We start from the raw sequence: 13,705 nt of genomic DNA, 5'->3' as shown, positions 1-13,705 counted from the left end.
CCCTGCCCTCAAGGAGCTTACAGTTCAGTGGGGGAGGCAGACATTAAAATACATTTCAGACAGAAATGGGAACATTAAGGTACATAAGTGATGTGGGGCTGGGGGTGGCATGAGTATTAAAGTACCTAAGGGGTGCAGGCCCAAGTGCATAGGTAGCATGGAATAGGGCAGGGATATGAGGGCTTAGTCAGGGGAGGCATCTTGGAGGTGATAAGATTTTAGTAGGGCATCGGAGATGGGGAGAGTGGAGGTCTGTTGAAGGTGAAAAGGGAGTTCCAGGCCAGAGGGAAGATGTGAGCCAAGGGCAGAGGATGAGAAGGATGAGATCGAGGCATATCGAGTAGGTTGGTCCCTCCTCATATCAGGCACATCAAAGCCTTATCTCCAAGAAGCCTTCTCTGATTAAGCCCTCCTTCCTCTTCTCCCACTCCTTTCTGCATCACTCTTACTTGCTCCTTTATTCATCCTCCTCCCCTCCCCACAGCACATATGTATATATCTGTAATTTACTTATTTATTTATTAATATTAATGTCTTTCTCCCCCTCTAGACCGTGAGCTCGTTGTGGGCAGGAAAGTGTCTGTTTGTTGTGATATTGCACTCTCCCAAGCACTTAGTACACAGTCCTTCACACACAGTAAGGGCTCAATAAATACGATTGAATGAATGAATTGAATGAGAGGAGTGAAATGTGCGGAATGGCTTGTAGTGGGGGACAAGTGGGGTTAGGTAGGAGGGGAGGAGCTGATTTGAGAACCTTAGAGCCGACGGTAAGGAATTCCTGTTTGATGCGGTGGCGGACGGGCCACCGTTGGAGGTTTGTGAGAAGTGGGGAGAGGTGGGACAGAATGGTGCTTTTAGAATAATGACGGGGGAAGCAGAGCAGAGTATGGAGCGGGAGGCAGTGAGTCAGCGTGGAAGCTGGTGCAGTAGTTGAGGCGGGATACGTTAAGTGTTTGGACCAGAGTGGTAGCAATTAGGATGGAGAGAAAGGGATGGGATGAATTCTAGAAATATTGTGAAGGTAGGGCCAACAGGATTTGGTGACAGACTGAATGTAGCAAGAGAGATAAGGGGCAAGATCAATCCATCAGTGGAATTTGATTGAGAGAAAACAGGGCCAAGCTCTACAAGCATTGAACAGGGATGGGCTCTACAAACATTAAATACACAGTAGGTGCTCAATAAATCCCCTCTCAGAGTCACACCTGGAGAGTTTCCAGTCCTCTACCAGTCTCAGCTATGGGAGGGAGAATCAGGCAGAGGCCTACCCATTCCATTCCTAGCTTGGGCAGTGGCTAGCAAATGGAAGGCAATCTGCCACAAGTCAAAATTCACCCATGCCGGGCAGCAGAGGCGTGGGAGAGAGTCAAGGGCGGAAACTCGAGTTTACTGAGCGGAAGGCAGCAATGGTAAACCACTTCTGTATTTTTACCAAGAAAACTCTATAGATCCACTACCAGAACAATGGCAGATGGAGAACGGGTCGTTCTGGGAGAGATGTGTCTGTGGTGTCATTATGGGTCAGAAATGACCTGACCGTGTAAGACAAGACAAGATCAATAAATACAATTGATGAATTGGTCACAGGGTGATCAGGTAAGAGCTTGGATGCTCAATTCAACCCTTCACTATTAATCAGTCAATCATATTTTTTGAGTGCTTACTAAATGCAGAGCACTCTAGTAAGTGTTGGGAGAGTACACTATAACAGAGTTGGTAGACAACTTCCCTACCCACATCGAGCTTATAATCTAGAGGGGGTTATACTCTGCACTTGGATTTGCACCCTTTATTCAACCCCTCCCTCAGCCTCACGGCACTTAGGTACATATCCGGAATTTACTCATTTATATTTATATTTATATTAATGTCTGTCTCCCCCTCCAGACTGTGAGCTCGTGGGCAGGGAATGTGCCTGTTATTGTTGCATTGTACTCTGCCAAGTGATTAGCACAGTGCTCTAAACACAGTAAGCGCTCAATAAATATGATTGACTGACTGACTGCTGAGGGGCTGAGGGAGGGGTGAATAAAGGGAGCAGATCCAAGTGGAAGGGCGATGCAGAAGGGAGTGGGAGGAGAGGAAATGAGGGCTTCGTCAGGGAAGGCTCTTGGAGAAAATGTGCTTTTAATAAGGCTTTGAAGGTGGGAAGAGTGGCCATCTGTTGTATATGTAGAGGGAGGACATTCCAGGCCAGGGTCAGGACGCGGGTGAGAGGTAGGTGGCTGGATAGACAAGACTGAGGTACAGAGAGGAGGTTAGTATTAGAGGAGTGAAGTGTGTGAGCTGGATCTGTCATAGTAGAGTAGCGAGGTGAGGTAGGCGGGGGAAATGTGATGGAGTGCTTCAAAGCTGATGGTGAGAAGTTTCTATTTGATGCAGAGGTGGGTAGGCAGCCACTGGTAGGGGGGCATAGAGGAAATGGAACTGAGAATGGGGGTAAAGCAGGGCTGAGGGTGGGGAGAGCTTGGTGTGGATTAAAAAATGTGGCAGTTATTATCCATTAATCAATCAATCATTCCTATTTATGGAGCACTTACCACCTGCAGACCACTGTACTAAGCGCTTGGGAGAGTAGACACAGAGTTGATAGACACATTCCCTGCCCACAGTGAACTTACGGTCATGATTATAATTCTTGTTCTAGGATATAGACTGAAGGGGTGAGAGGTTGGAGGGAGGGAGCCCTACCTAAGGTCACAATCAAACTTACATGGACAAGAAACAGGAATATTGGTTCAAGGACTATAACCAAAGAGATTTTACCATTAGTGAATCCCTTGTTCTTTTATAATCTTCTATATTTCCTTGCGTGTTGTTATTCTTTATCTACAAGAAAAGCATATTTTCAAATTATTTAGATTGGCTAGTTTCAGAACATTCTCAATACAGTAAAATGCATTAAGGGTGCAAGAACATTTCATCAACAGTAGTCGTAATCGGACTGTTTGATTTATCATTCTCTTATATGGTGTATATTTTCCCCGGGAATGGAAAACTTATTATCTTGTCACAATTCTGCCATTCATTTCCTGGACAAGCTTTAGAGCCCTGGTTAATCAGAACACATCTCTGGGTCTGAAGAAAGGAAGATGAGAAATTTTCCAACTATCTATCTAATAGGGCTGTTGTGAAGGTATCTTGGAATTTAAAGTTAAATCCCTGAACACTAGGTCCTATAGAAATGTTTAGGGCAATCAGCCCCCCAGCAGTCATTCGCTCTCTGTGGAGCACTGTAAAACCTATACAAGTTACAAAGGACGTACAAGACACGATCCTGGTCTTCATGTGACTTCCTAACCCATGGAGAGACATGCATGAAACCACGAGTTAGTGCTGTATATCTTCACATGACTAACATAAAAATATAGGCACAACCCACAGTCTTGTACATAGGCTAAAATAAGTTTTCAAGCCCTCACAAATATTCTAATAATAATACTAATAATTGTATTTGTTAAGTGCTTACTATGTGCCAGGCACTGTGCCAAGCCCTGGGGTGGATCCAAGCAAATCAGGTTAGACGCCATCCCTGTCCCATGTGGGGCTCACAGTCTCATTCCCCATTGTATAGATGAGACAACTGAGGCCCAGAGAAGTGAAATGACTTGCCCAAGGTCACCCAGAAGACAGGTGGCAGAGCTGGGATTAGAACCCATGACCTTCTGCCTCCCAGGTCCGGGCTCTAGCCACTAGGCCATTATTATTATTCTACCCACACGCCCGTCTAAATTCCTTGTATTCAATCTCTCAGTGGTATTTATTGAGCATTTACTGTGTAGTGAGCTCCGTACTAGGCACTTGGCAGAGTACAATACAGTAGAGTTGGAAGACACATTCCCTGCCTTTAAGAAACTTCCATTCAAGAGGGGAAGTTAGACAGTGAAATGAAGTACAGTTGGGGAAAATGGGAAATTCCCTCCTCCTGCCCCTTCTTCAACTCTCCCATTCTTTCCCAGCAGTATCTCAAGAGGAGCCCTGCTGCCTTTACTCAAAATCCATCCCCTCCACCTGCGTATCTGGCCCCATTCCTTCTCACCTTATCAAAGCATTTGCCCCTTCCCTTCTTTCCTCCCTGCCCACCATCTTTGACTATGCGCTCTCCAATGACTTTTTCCCCACTTTCCAACATGTTCACATCTCCTCTATCCTAAAGAAGCTCTCCCTGGACCCCACGGCTCCCTCTAATTATCACCTCATCTCCCTCCTACCATTCCTCTCCAAACCCCTTGAGCGAGTTGTCTACACCCACTGTCTCATGTTTCTCTCCTTCATTTCTCTCCTTGACCCTCTCCACTCTGGCGTCCTTCCCCTTCTCTCCACAGAAACGCCCATCTCAAAGATCACAGATGATCTCCTTCTTGCCAAATCCAACGGCCTCTACTCCATCCTAATCCTCCTCGACCTCAGACCTGCCTTCAACATGACCGACCACCCCTTTCTCCTGGAAACATTTCCCAAACTAGGCGTCATTCATTCATTCATTCACTCATTCATTCAATAGTATTTATTGCGCACTTACTATGTGCAGAGCACCGTACCAAGCGCTTGGAATGTACAGTTTGGCAACAGATAGAGACAATCCCTGTCCAATGACGGGCTCACAGTCTAATTGGGGGAGATAGACAGCAGAGCAAAACAGAACAAACAAAAACAAGACAACATTATCACAATAAATAGAATCAAGGGGATGTATACCTCATTAACAAAATGAATAGGGTAATAAATAATATATACAAATGAGCACAGTGCTGACGGGAGGGAAAGGGGGAAGGGGAGGAGCAGAGGGTGGGGTGGGGAGGGGAAGGGGAGCAGAAGGAAAGGGGGCTCAGCTGAGGGGAGGGGAATGGGGAAGGGGAGGAGGGTGGAGGGGGAGCAGAGGGAAAAGGAGGGGAGCTCAGTCTGGGAAGGCCTCTTGGATGAGGTGAGCTCTCAATAGGGCTTTGAAGAGGGGAAGAGAGATAGTTTGGTGGAGGTGAGGAGGGAGGGCATTCCAGGACAGTGGTAGGACGTGGGCCAGGGGTCGACGGCGAGATAGGCATGAACGGGGGACAGTGAGGAGGTGAGCGGCAGAGGAGCAGAGTGTACGGGGTGGGCAGTAGAAAGAAGGGAGGTGAGGTAGGAGAGGGCAAGGTGATGGAGAGCTTTGAAGCCCAAAGTGAGGAGTTTTTGTTTCGTGTGAAGGTTGATAGGCAACCACTGGAGGTTTTGGAGGAGGGGAGTGACATGCCCAGAGCGTTTCTGTAGGAAGATGATCCAGCAGCGGAATGAAGAATAGACTGGAGTGGGGAGAGACAGGAGGATGGGAGATCAGAGAGGAGGCTGAGCCAAGAATCCAGTTGGGATATTATGAGAGCTTGTACCAGCACGATAGCCATTTGGATGGAGAGGAAAGGGCAGATCTTGGCGATATTGTGAAGGTGAGACTGGCAGGTGTTGGTGACAGATTGGATGTGTGGGGTGAATGAGAGAGCTGAGTCAAGGATGACACCAAGGTTGCGAGCTTGTGAGACAGGAAAGACAGTCGTGCCGACCACAGTGACAGGGAAGTCAGGGAGAGGACAGGGTTTGGGAGGGAAAATAAGGAGCTCAGATTTGGACATGTTGAGTTTTAGGTGGCAGGCAGATGTCCAGGTGGAGACGTCCTGGAGGCAGGAGGAGATACGAGCCTGAAGTGAGGAGGAGAGAAGAGGGGAGGAGATGTAGATTTAGGTGTCATTTGCATAGAGATGGTAGTTGAAGCCATGGGAGCAAATGAGTTCACCAAGGGAGTGAGTATAGATGGAGAGCAGAAGAGGGCCAAAAACTGACCCTTGAGGAACCCCTACAGTTAGTGGATGGGAGAGGGAGGAGGAGCCTGCAAAGGAGACCGAGAATGAACGGCCAGAGAGATAAGAGGAGAACCAGGAGAGGACGGAGTCCGTGAAGCCAAGGTGAGATAAGGTGTGGAGGGGAAGGGGATGGTCGACAGTGTCAAAGGCAGCTGAGAGGTCGAGGAGGATTAGGATAGAGTAGGTGCCATTGGATTTGGCAAGAAGGAGGTCATGGGTGACTTTTAATAATAATAATAATGTTGGTATTTGTTAAGCGCTTACTATGTGCAGAGCACTGTTCTAAGCGCTGGGGTAGATACAGAGTGATCAGGTTGTCCCACGTGGGGCTCACAGTTTTAATCCCCATTTTCCAGATGAGGTAACTGAGGCACAGAGAAGTTAAGTGACTTGGCCACAGTCACACAGCTGACAAGTGGCAGAGCTGGGATTCAAACCCATGACTTCTGACTCCCAAGCCCATGCTCTTTTCCACTGAGCCACGCTGCTTCTCTTGAGAGAGTAGTCTCGGTAGAGTGGAGGGGATGGAAGCCAGATTGGAAGGGGTGCATGAGAGTGTTGGAGTTGAGGAATTAACGGCAGCGAGTGTAGATGACTTGTTCTAGGAGTATGAAAAGGAAGGGTAGGAGGGAGATAGAGCGATAACTGGAAGGGGAAGTGGGGTCGAGAGAGGGTTTTTTTTAAGGATGGGGCAGACATGGGCATGTTTGAAGGCAGAGGGGAAGAAGCCATTGGATAGTGAGTGGTTAAAGATAGAAGTTAAGGAGGGGAGGAGGGAAGGAGCCATAGTTTTTATAAGGTAAGTGGGAATGGGGTCCGAAGCACAGGTGGAGGGGGTGGCACTTGCGAGGAGAGAGGAGATCTCCTCGGAGGATACTGCAGGAAAGGATGAGAAAGTAGGGGAGAGGGTTGGGAGCGGGGGGATGGGAAAGAGGGAGCGTTGACCTGGGGGAGCTCAGACCTGATTGTGTTAATTTTCATAATGAAGTAGGTGGCCAGATGGTTGGGGGTGAGGGATGGGGGAGGGGGAGGAACAGGGGACCTGAGGAGAGAGTTAAAAGTCTGGAACAATTGGCAGGGGTGACGGGCATGGGTGTCAATGAGGGAAGAAAAGTAGCTTTGCCTGGCAGAGGAGAGGGCAGAGTTAAGGCAGGAAAGGATAAATTTGAAGTGAATAAGGTTGGCTTGGTGCTTGGACCTCCACCAGCAGTGCTCAGTAGCTCGAGCATAAGAACGAAGGAGGCAGACAGAGGCAGAGATCCAGGGCGGCAGGTTAGTGGAGCGAAAGCAGCGGAGGGAAAGGAGGGTGAGCGAGTCAAGTTGAGTAGAAAAGGTGGAGTTGAAAGTGGTAACCTGATCATCGAGAGTGGGAAGAGAGGATACGGAGGCAAGGTGAGGTGAGATGCTTTGGGAGAGACAGATGGGATTACAGATACTCTCCTCTCCGGGTTCTCCTCTCATCTCTCTGGCCGCTCAGTCTCTTTTGCAGGCTTCTCCCCTACCACTCATTCAATAGTATTTATTGAGCGCTTACTATGTGCAGAGCACTGTACTAAGCGCTTGGGATGAACAAGTCGGCAACAGATAGAGACACCCACCCCCTAACTGTGGGGGTCCCTCAAGGTTCAGTTCTGGGTTCCCTTCTGTTCTCCATCTACACCCACTCCCTTGGAGAGCTCATAAAGAAGCATGGCTCAATGGAAAGAGCATGGGCTTGGGAGACAGAGGACGTGGATTCTAATTCCGGCTCCTCCACTCGTCTACTCTGTGACCTTGGGCAAGTCACTTAACTTCTCTGGGCCTCAGTTGCCTCATCTGTAAATTGGGATTAAGACTGTGAGCCCCACATGGGACAACCTCATTACCTTGTATGTACCCCAGCGCTAAGAACAGTATTTGGCACATAGTAAGCACTTCACAAATTCCATTATCATTATTATTATTATATTATTATTCACTCCCATGGCTTCAACTATCACCTCTATGCAGATGATTCCCAAATCTACATCTCCAACCCTGATCTCTCTCCCTCTTTGCAGTCTCGCATTTCCTCCTGCCTTCAAGACATCTCTACTCGGATGTCCTGGCGTCACCTCAAACTTGACATGTCCAAAATAAGACTCCTCTTCCCATCCAAACGCTGTCATCCCCCTGACTTTCCCATCACTGTAGACAGCACCACCCTCCTTCCGGTCTCACAAGCCCTTACCCCACACAGCCAATCCATCACCAAAATCTGCCGGTCTCACCTTTGTAATATCGCCAAGATCTGCCTTTTCCTCTCCACCCAAACGGCTATCTTACTGCTACAGGCTCTCATAATATCCCGGCTAGATTACTGTGTCAGCCTGCTCTGTGATCTCCCTTCCTCCTCTCTCTCCCCACTCCAGCCTATTCTTCACTCCGCTGCCCGACTCATCTTCCTGCAGAATCGCTCTGGGCATGTAACTCCCCTTCTTAAAAACAGTGGTTGCCTATCGACCTCCACACAAAACAAAAACTTCTCACTCTAGGCTTCAAGGCTCTCCATCCCCTTGCCCCTTCCTACCTCTCCTCCCTTCTCTCTTTCTACTGCCCACCCCGCACGCTCCACTCCTCTGCCTCCCACCTTCTCACCATCCCCCATTCTAGCCTATCCCACCGTGGACCCCTGGGCCACGTCCTCCCGTGGTCCTGGAATGCCCGCCCTCCTCACCTCCGCCAAACTAATTCTCTTCCCCTCTTCAAAATCCTACTTAAAGCTCACCTCCTCCAAGAGACCTTCCCAGACTGAGCTCCCCTTTTCCCTCTGCTCCCTCTACCCCCCCTTCACCTCTCCGCAGCTAAACCCTCGTCTCCCCCCTTTCCCTCTGCTCCTCCCCCTCTCCCGTCCCATCCCCTCACCACTGTACTTGTCCGCTCAACTGTGTATATGTTCATTACCCTATTTATTTTGTTAATGAGATGTACATCACCTTGGTTCTATTTATTTGCTATTGTTTTTATGAGATGTTCTTCCCCTTGATTCTATTTATTGCCATTGTTCTTGTCTGTCCGTCTCCCCCGATTGGACTGTAAGCCCATCAAAGGGCAGGGACTGTCTCTATCTGTTACCGATCTGTACATTCCAAGTGTTAGTACAGTGCTCTGCACATAGTAAGCACTCAATAAATACTATTGAATGAATGAATGAACTTTGGCATTATCCTTGATTCATCTCTCCCATTTAACCCACATATTCATTCAATCATATTTATCGAGCACTTACTGTGTGCAAAGCACTATACTAAGCACTTGGGAGAGTACATTATAACAACAAACATACCCATTCCTGCCCACAGCGAGCTCACAGTCTAGAGGAGGAGACAGACATTAATCTAAACAAATAAATAAATTACAGATATATACATATATGCTGTGGGGATGGGAGGGAGGAGGAATGAAGGAGTAAGTAAGAGCAGTGCAGAAGGGAGTGGGAGAAGAGGAGAGGAGGGCTCAATCAGGGAAGGCTTCTTAGAGGAGATGTGCCTTCCATAAGGTTTTGAAGTGGGGGAGAGCAATTATCGGTCTGATATGAGGAGGGAGGACATCCCAGGCCAGAGGTAGGATATGGGAGAGAGGTCGGTGGTGAGATAGGTGAGATCAAGGTACAGTGAGATTAGCATTAGAGGAACAAAGTGTGTGGGCTGGGTTGCAGTAGACGAGTAGCGAGGTGAGGTAGTAGGGGGCAATGTGATTGAGTGCTTTAAAGCCAATGATGAAGAGTTTTTGTTTGGTGTGGAGGTGGAGGGGCTTGATTCCTCTCTCTCATTAAATCCATCACTAAATTCAATCCATCACTAAATACTGTCAGTTCAACCTTCATAGCATCACTAAAACCCACCCTTTCCTCTCCATCCAAACTGCTGCCATGTTAATCCAAGCATTTAATCCTATGCTGCCTCCATTACTTTATCAACCTCCTTGCTGACCTCCCTGCCTCCTGTCTCTCTCTGTACTCCAGTCCATACTTCACTCTGTTGCCCAGATAATTTTTCTACAAAAAGTTCAGTCCATATTTCGCCACTCCTCAAGAACCTCCAGTGGTTGCCTATCCACCTCCACATCATAGGGAAATTTCTCACCATCGGTTTTAACACACTCCATCACCTTGCTCCCTCCTACCTCACCTCCCTACTTTCCTGCTAAAACCCAACCCGCACACTTCACTCCTCTGATGCCAACCTTCTCACTGTACCTTGATCTCATATATCTCTCCACTGACCCCTCACCTACATCCTGCCTCTGGCCTGGAACACCCTCCCTCTTCATAGCCAACAGACAATTACTCTCCTCCCCTTCGAAGCCTTTTTGAAGGCACATCTCCTCCAAGAGGCCTTCCCTGACTAAGCTCTCTTTTCCTTTCCTTCCACTCCCTTCTGCGTCGCCCTGACTTGCTCCCTTTGTTCACCCCCTCCCAGTCCCACAGCACACATGTACATATCTGTAATTTATTTATTTATATTAATGTCTGTCTCCTCCTCTAGGCTGTAAACTCACTGTGGGCAGGGAACATGTCTGTTTTATAGTTCTATTTTACTCTCCCAAGCACTTAGTACAGGGCTCTGCACATAGTAAGCACTCAATACAAACGATTGATTGATCCCGGAGATGAAAAAATGCAGAATTGGGACCCCGGGCACCCCCTATTTTCCCACAAGTTCTATAAACCAGGACAGAAAAACAGAAGTCCAACTTGACAGGAGAGGGACTGGAAAGAGGGTAAACAGACCATAAAACCCCACCCCGGACTTCATCTTTCTGTAGCTTAAAAGCCAGCTATGGTCCATTCTGCAAATCCACGTTCCTGGAAAGTTAAAGGGATATAGATAAAACAGAGCACCAGGCAAGCCAATGTGGGATAGAGCAGCTCAGGTTCCTGTCTGGAGAAAAACTGTGTGGTCTGGGCAAGTTGGGGGAACTCATCTATATAAGGCTGAGTTTGAATCCATGTGAGGCCTGAGGTAGCTGCTCTAATCAATCAGTCAATTGTATTTATTGAGCACTGACTTTGTGAAGAGCTCTGAACTAGACGCTTGGGAGATTACAGTGTAACAGAGTTGGTAGAGACAATCCATGCCCTCAAGGAGTTTACAATCTAGTTGGAGAGACAGACATTAAAGTAAATTATAGAGTATAAGGGAATGTACAAAAGTGCTGAGGGAGTGAGGGTGGGATGAGTATCCAAGTACTTAAGGGGTACACACCCAAGTGTGTAGGCAACTAGAAGGGAGGGAAAAGAGGGAGGTGACATGAGAGGTTTGTCAGGGAAGGCTTTCTGGGGGAGGTATGGTTTTAGCAGGGCTTTGAAAATAGAGAGCGGTGGTCTGATGGATATGAAGAGGGAGGGAGTTCCAAGCAGGAGTGAAAGCATGAGCAAGGGGCCAATGGAGAGAGATATGAGACTGAGTTGTAGTAAGTAGGTTGGTGGTAGAGGAGCAAAGTGTGCAGGCTTGGTTGTAGTGGGAGAGGAGCGAGAATAGGTAAGAGGGAGAGAGCTGATTGAGTGCCTTAAACCCTATGGGCAGGAGTTTCTGTTTGATGAGGAGATAGATGGGCAACCATTGGAGGTTTCTGAGGAGTGGGGAGACTTGAACTGAGGTTTTTTAGAAAATGATCCAGGCAGCAGAGTGAAGCATAGACTAGAAAGGGGAGAGGCTGGAGGCTGGGAGGCCAGCAAGGAGGCTGTCTCAGCACTCGAGGAGGGATAGAACAAGTGCTTGGACCGGCGTGGTAGCAGTTTGGATGGAGAGAAAGGGGCAGATTCTAGATGGTGCGAAGGTAGAACCAACAGGCAGGTTGAATGAGAGAGATCAGTTGAGGATAATGCCGAGGTCACAGGCTTCGGAGGCAGGGAGGATGGTGGTATTGTCTACAGTGATGGTCAAGTCTGAGGGAGTACAGGGTTTAGGTGGGAAGATGAGAAGTTCTGTTTTGGATGTGTTAAGCTTAAGGTTTCAGTGGGACATCCAAGTAGAGATGACATGAAGGCATGAGGAAATATGAGACTGCAGAGAGGGAGAGAGGTCAGGGCTGGGGAGGTAGATTTTGGGAATCATTCACATAATTGAAGCCATGGGAGCAAATGAGTTCTCCAAGGGAGAGGATGTGGATGGTAATTAAAAAGGGAGCCCCACAGTTCGAGTGTTGGAAGCAGAAGAGGACCCCGTGAAAGAGACTGAAAATGACTGGTCAGAGAGTTAGGCAGAGAACCAGGAGAGGACAATGTTAGATAATGTTTCAAGGAGAAGGGGGTGATCCACAGGGTCAAAGGCAACTAATTCTCTTCCCCTCTTCAAAACCCTACTTAAAACTCACCTCCTCCAAGAGGCCTTCCCAGATTGAGCTCCCCTTCTCCCTCTACTCCCTCTACCGCCCCCCCTTCATCTTTCCACAGCTAAACCCTCTTTTCCCCCCATTTCCCTCTGCTCCTCCCCCTCTCCCTTCCCATCCCCTCAGCACTGTACTCGTCTGCTCAACTGTATATATTTTCATTACCCTATTTATTTTGTTAATGAAATGTACATCGCCTCGATTCTGTTTAGTTGCCATTGTTTTTACGAGATGTTCTTTCCCTTGACTCTATTTATTGCCATTGTTCTTGTCTGCCTGTCTCCCCCGATTTGACTGTAAGCCTGTCAAATGGCAGGTACTGTATCTGTTGCCGACTTGTTCATTCCAAGCGCTTAGTACAGTGCTCTTCACATAGTAAGTGCTCAATAAATACTATTGAATGAATGAACTGAGAGGTCCGGGCAACTTCAGATCGGATAGAGTCCATTGGATTGAGTGGAAAGGAAAATCATCGGTGACCTTGGGGAGGGAAGGTTCAGTAGAGTGGAGGGGGAGGAAACCAGACTGCAGGGGGTGGAGGAGAAAGTGGGATGAGAGGAAATGGAGACAGTGGGGGTAAACCACTCTTACAGTCTAGAGAGGGAGTCAGACATTCGTATGAATAAAATGATTTCATATCCATCGCCTAGGCCAGGGGATCTCCTAGGGAAGCATTTCATCCCCCAGAAGGTGGCCAAGCTGTGTCCTACAGAGACGTTTCCTCCCCAGAGGATGGAACAGCGGGTGTCCGAGAGAGGCATTTCCTTTTCCAGAGATTGGTCAAGTGGGTGTTCTTGGGAGGATTTTCCTCTCATAGAGAATAGCCCAGAAGGTGTTCTTGAGAGGAATTTTCTCTCCTGAGAAAGAGGAACAACAGGTGTCCTAGAGAGATGCAGCATGGCATAGTGGATAGAGCTCAGACCTGGGAGGCAGAAGGTCCTAATCCTGGCTCCACTACCTGATTGCTTTATGACTTTGGGCAGGTCACTTCACTTCTCTGGGCCTCGGTTACCTCATCTCTAAAATGGGGTGTGAAACTGTGAGCCCCAAATGGGCCAGGGACTGTGTCGACCTCGATTTGCTTGTATCCACCCCAGTGCTTAGTACAGTGCCTGGAACATAATAAGTGCTTAACAGATACCATTATATAGAAGAGGTTACCCAGTGAGTGTCTTTGAGTGATATTTGCCTCCTTACACAGTAGGCCAGAAGGCATTCTAGGGAGGAATTTCTTCTAACAGAGAGTGGCCCAACAGATGTCCTAGAGAAGTATTTTCACTTCCAGAATTGCCCTTAGGAGGAACTACTTCTTCAGAGCCTGGCATGGGGGTGTCCAGAGAGTGGACTAGCAGTGTATCCTAGAGAGGCATTTCTTCTCCCAGAAAGTAACCAGGCTGGGTCCTATACTGGCATTTCCTCTCCCAGAGAGTGACAGAGCAGATATTCTAGAGTGGCATTTCCTTTCCTGGAACCCAAGATATGCCCAGAGATGCATTTCCTCCCCTAGAGAGTGGTCCAGC

At 48.0% G+C, this 13,705-nt stretch overlaps 1 non-coding gene across 1 annotated transcript; it reads left to right on the top strand.

Moving 5' to 3' along the window:
* Positions 1–1,190: 1,190 nt before the first annotated feature.
* Positions 1,191–1,328, top strand: LOC114809008. Its single transcript, XR_003756761.1, has one exon. It is a non-coding gene; the product is annotated as a small nucleolar RNA SNORA7 (small nucleolar RNA).
* The last annotated feature ends 12,377 nt before the right edge of the window (positions 1,329–13,705 follow it).

This window comes from Ornithorhynchus anatinus, unplaced genomic scaffold (assembly GCF_004115215.2).
Source record: "Ornithorhynchus anatinus isolate Pmale09 unplaced genomic scaffold, mOrnAna1.pri.v4 scaffold_93_arrow_ctg1, whole genome shotgun sequence".
NCBI lineage: Eukaryota > Metazoa > Chordata > Mammalia > Monotremata > Ornithorhynchidae > Ornithorhynchus > Ornithorhynchus anatinus.
Note: the sequence above shows the minus strand (reverse complement) of the source record. Positions and strands in the feature narration are given on the sequence as shown.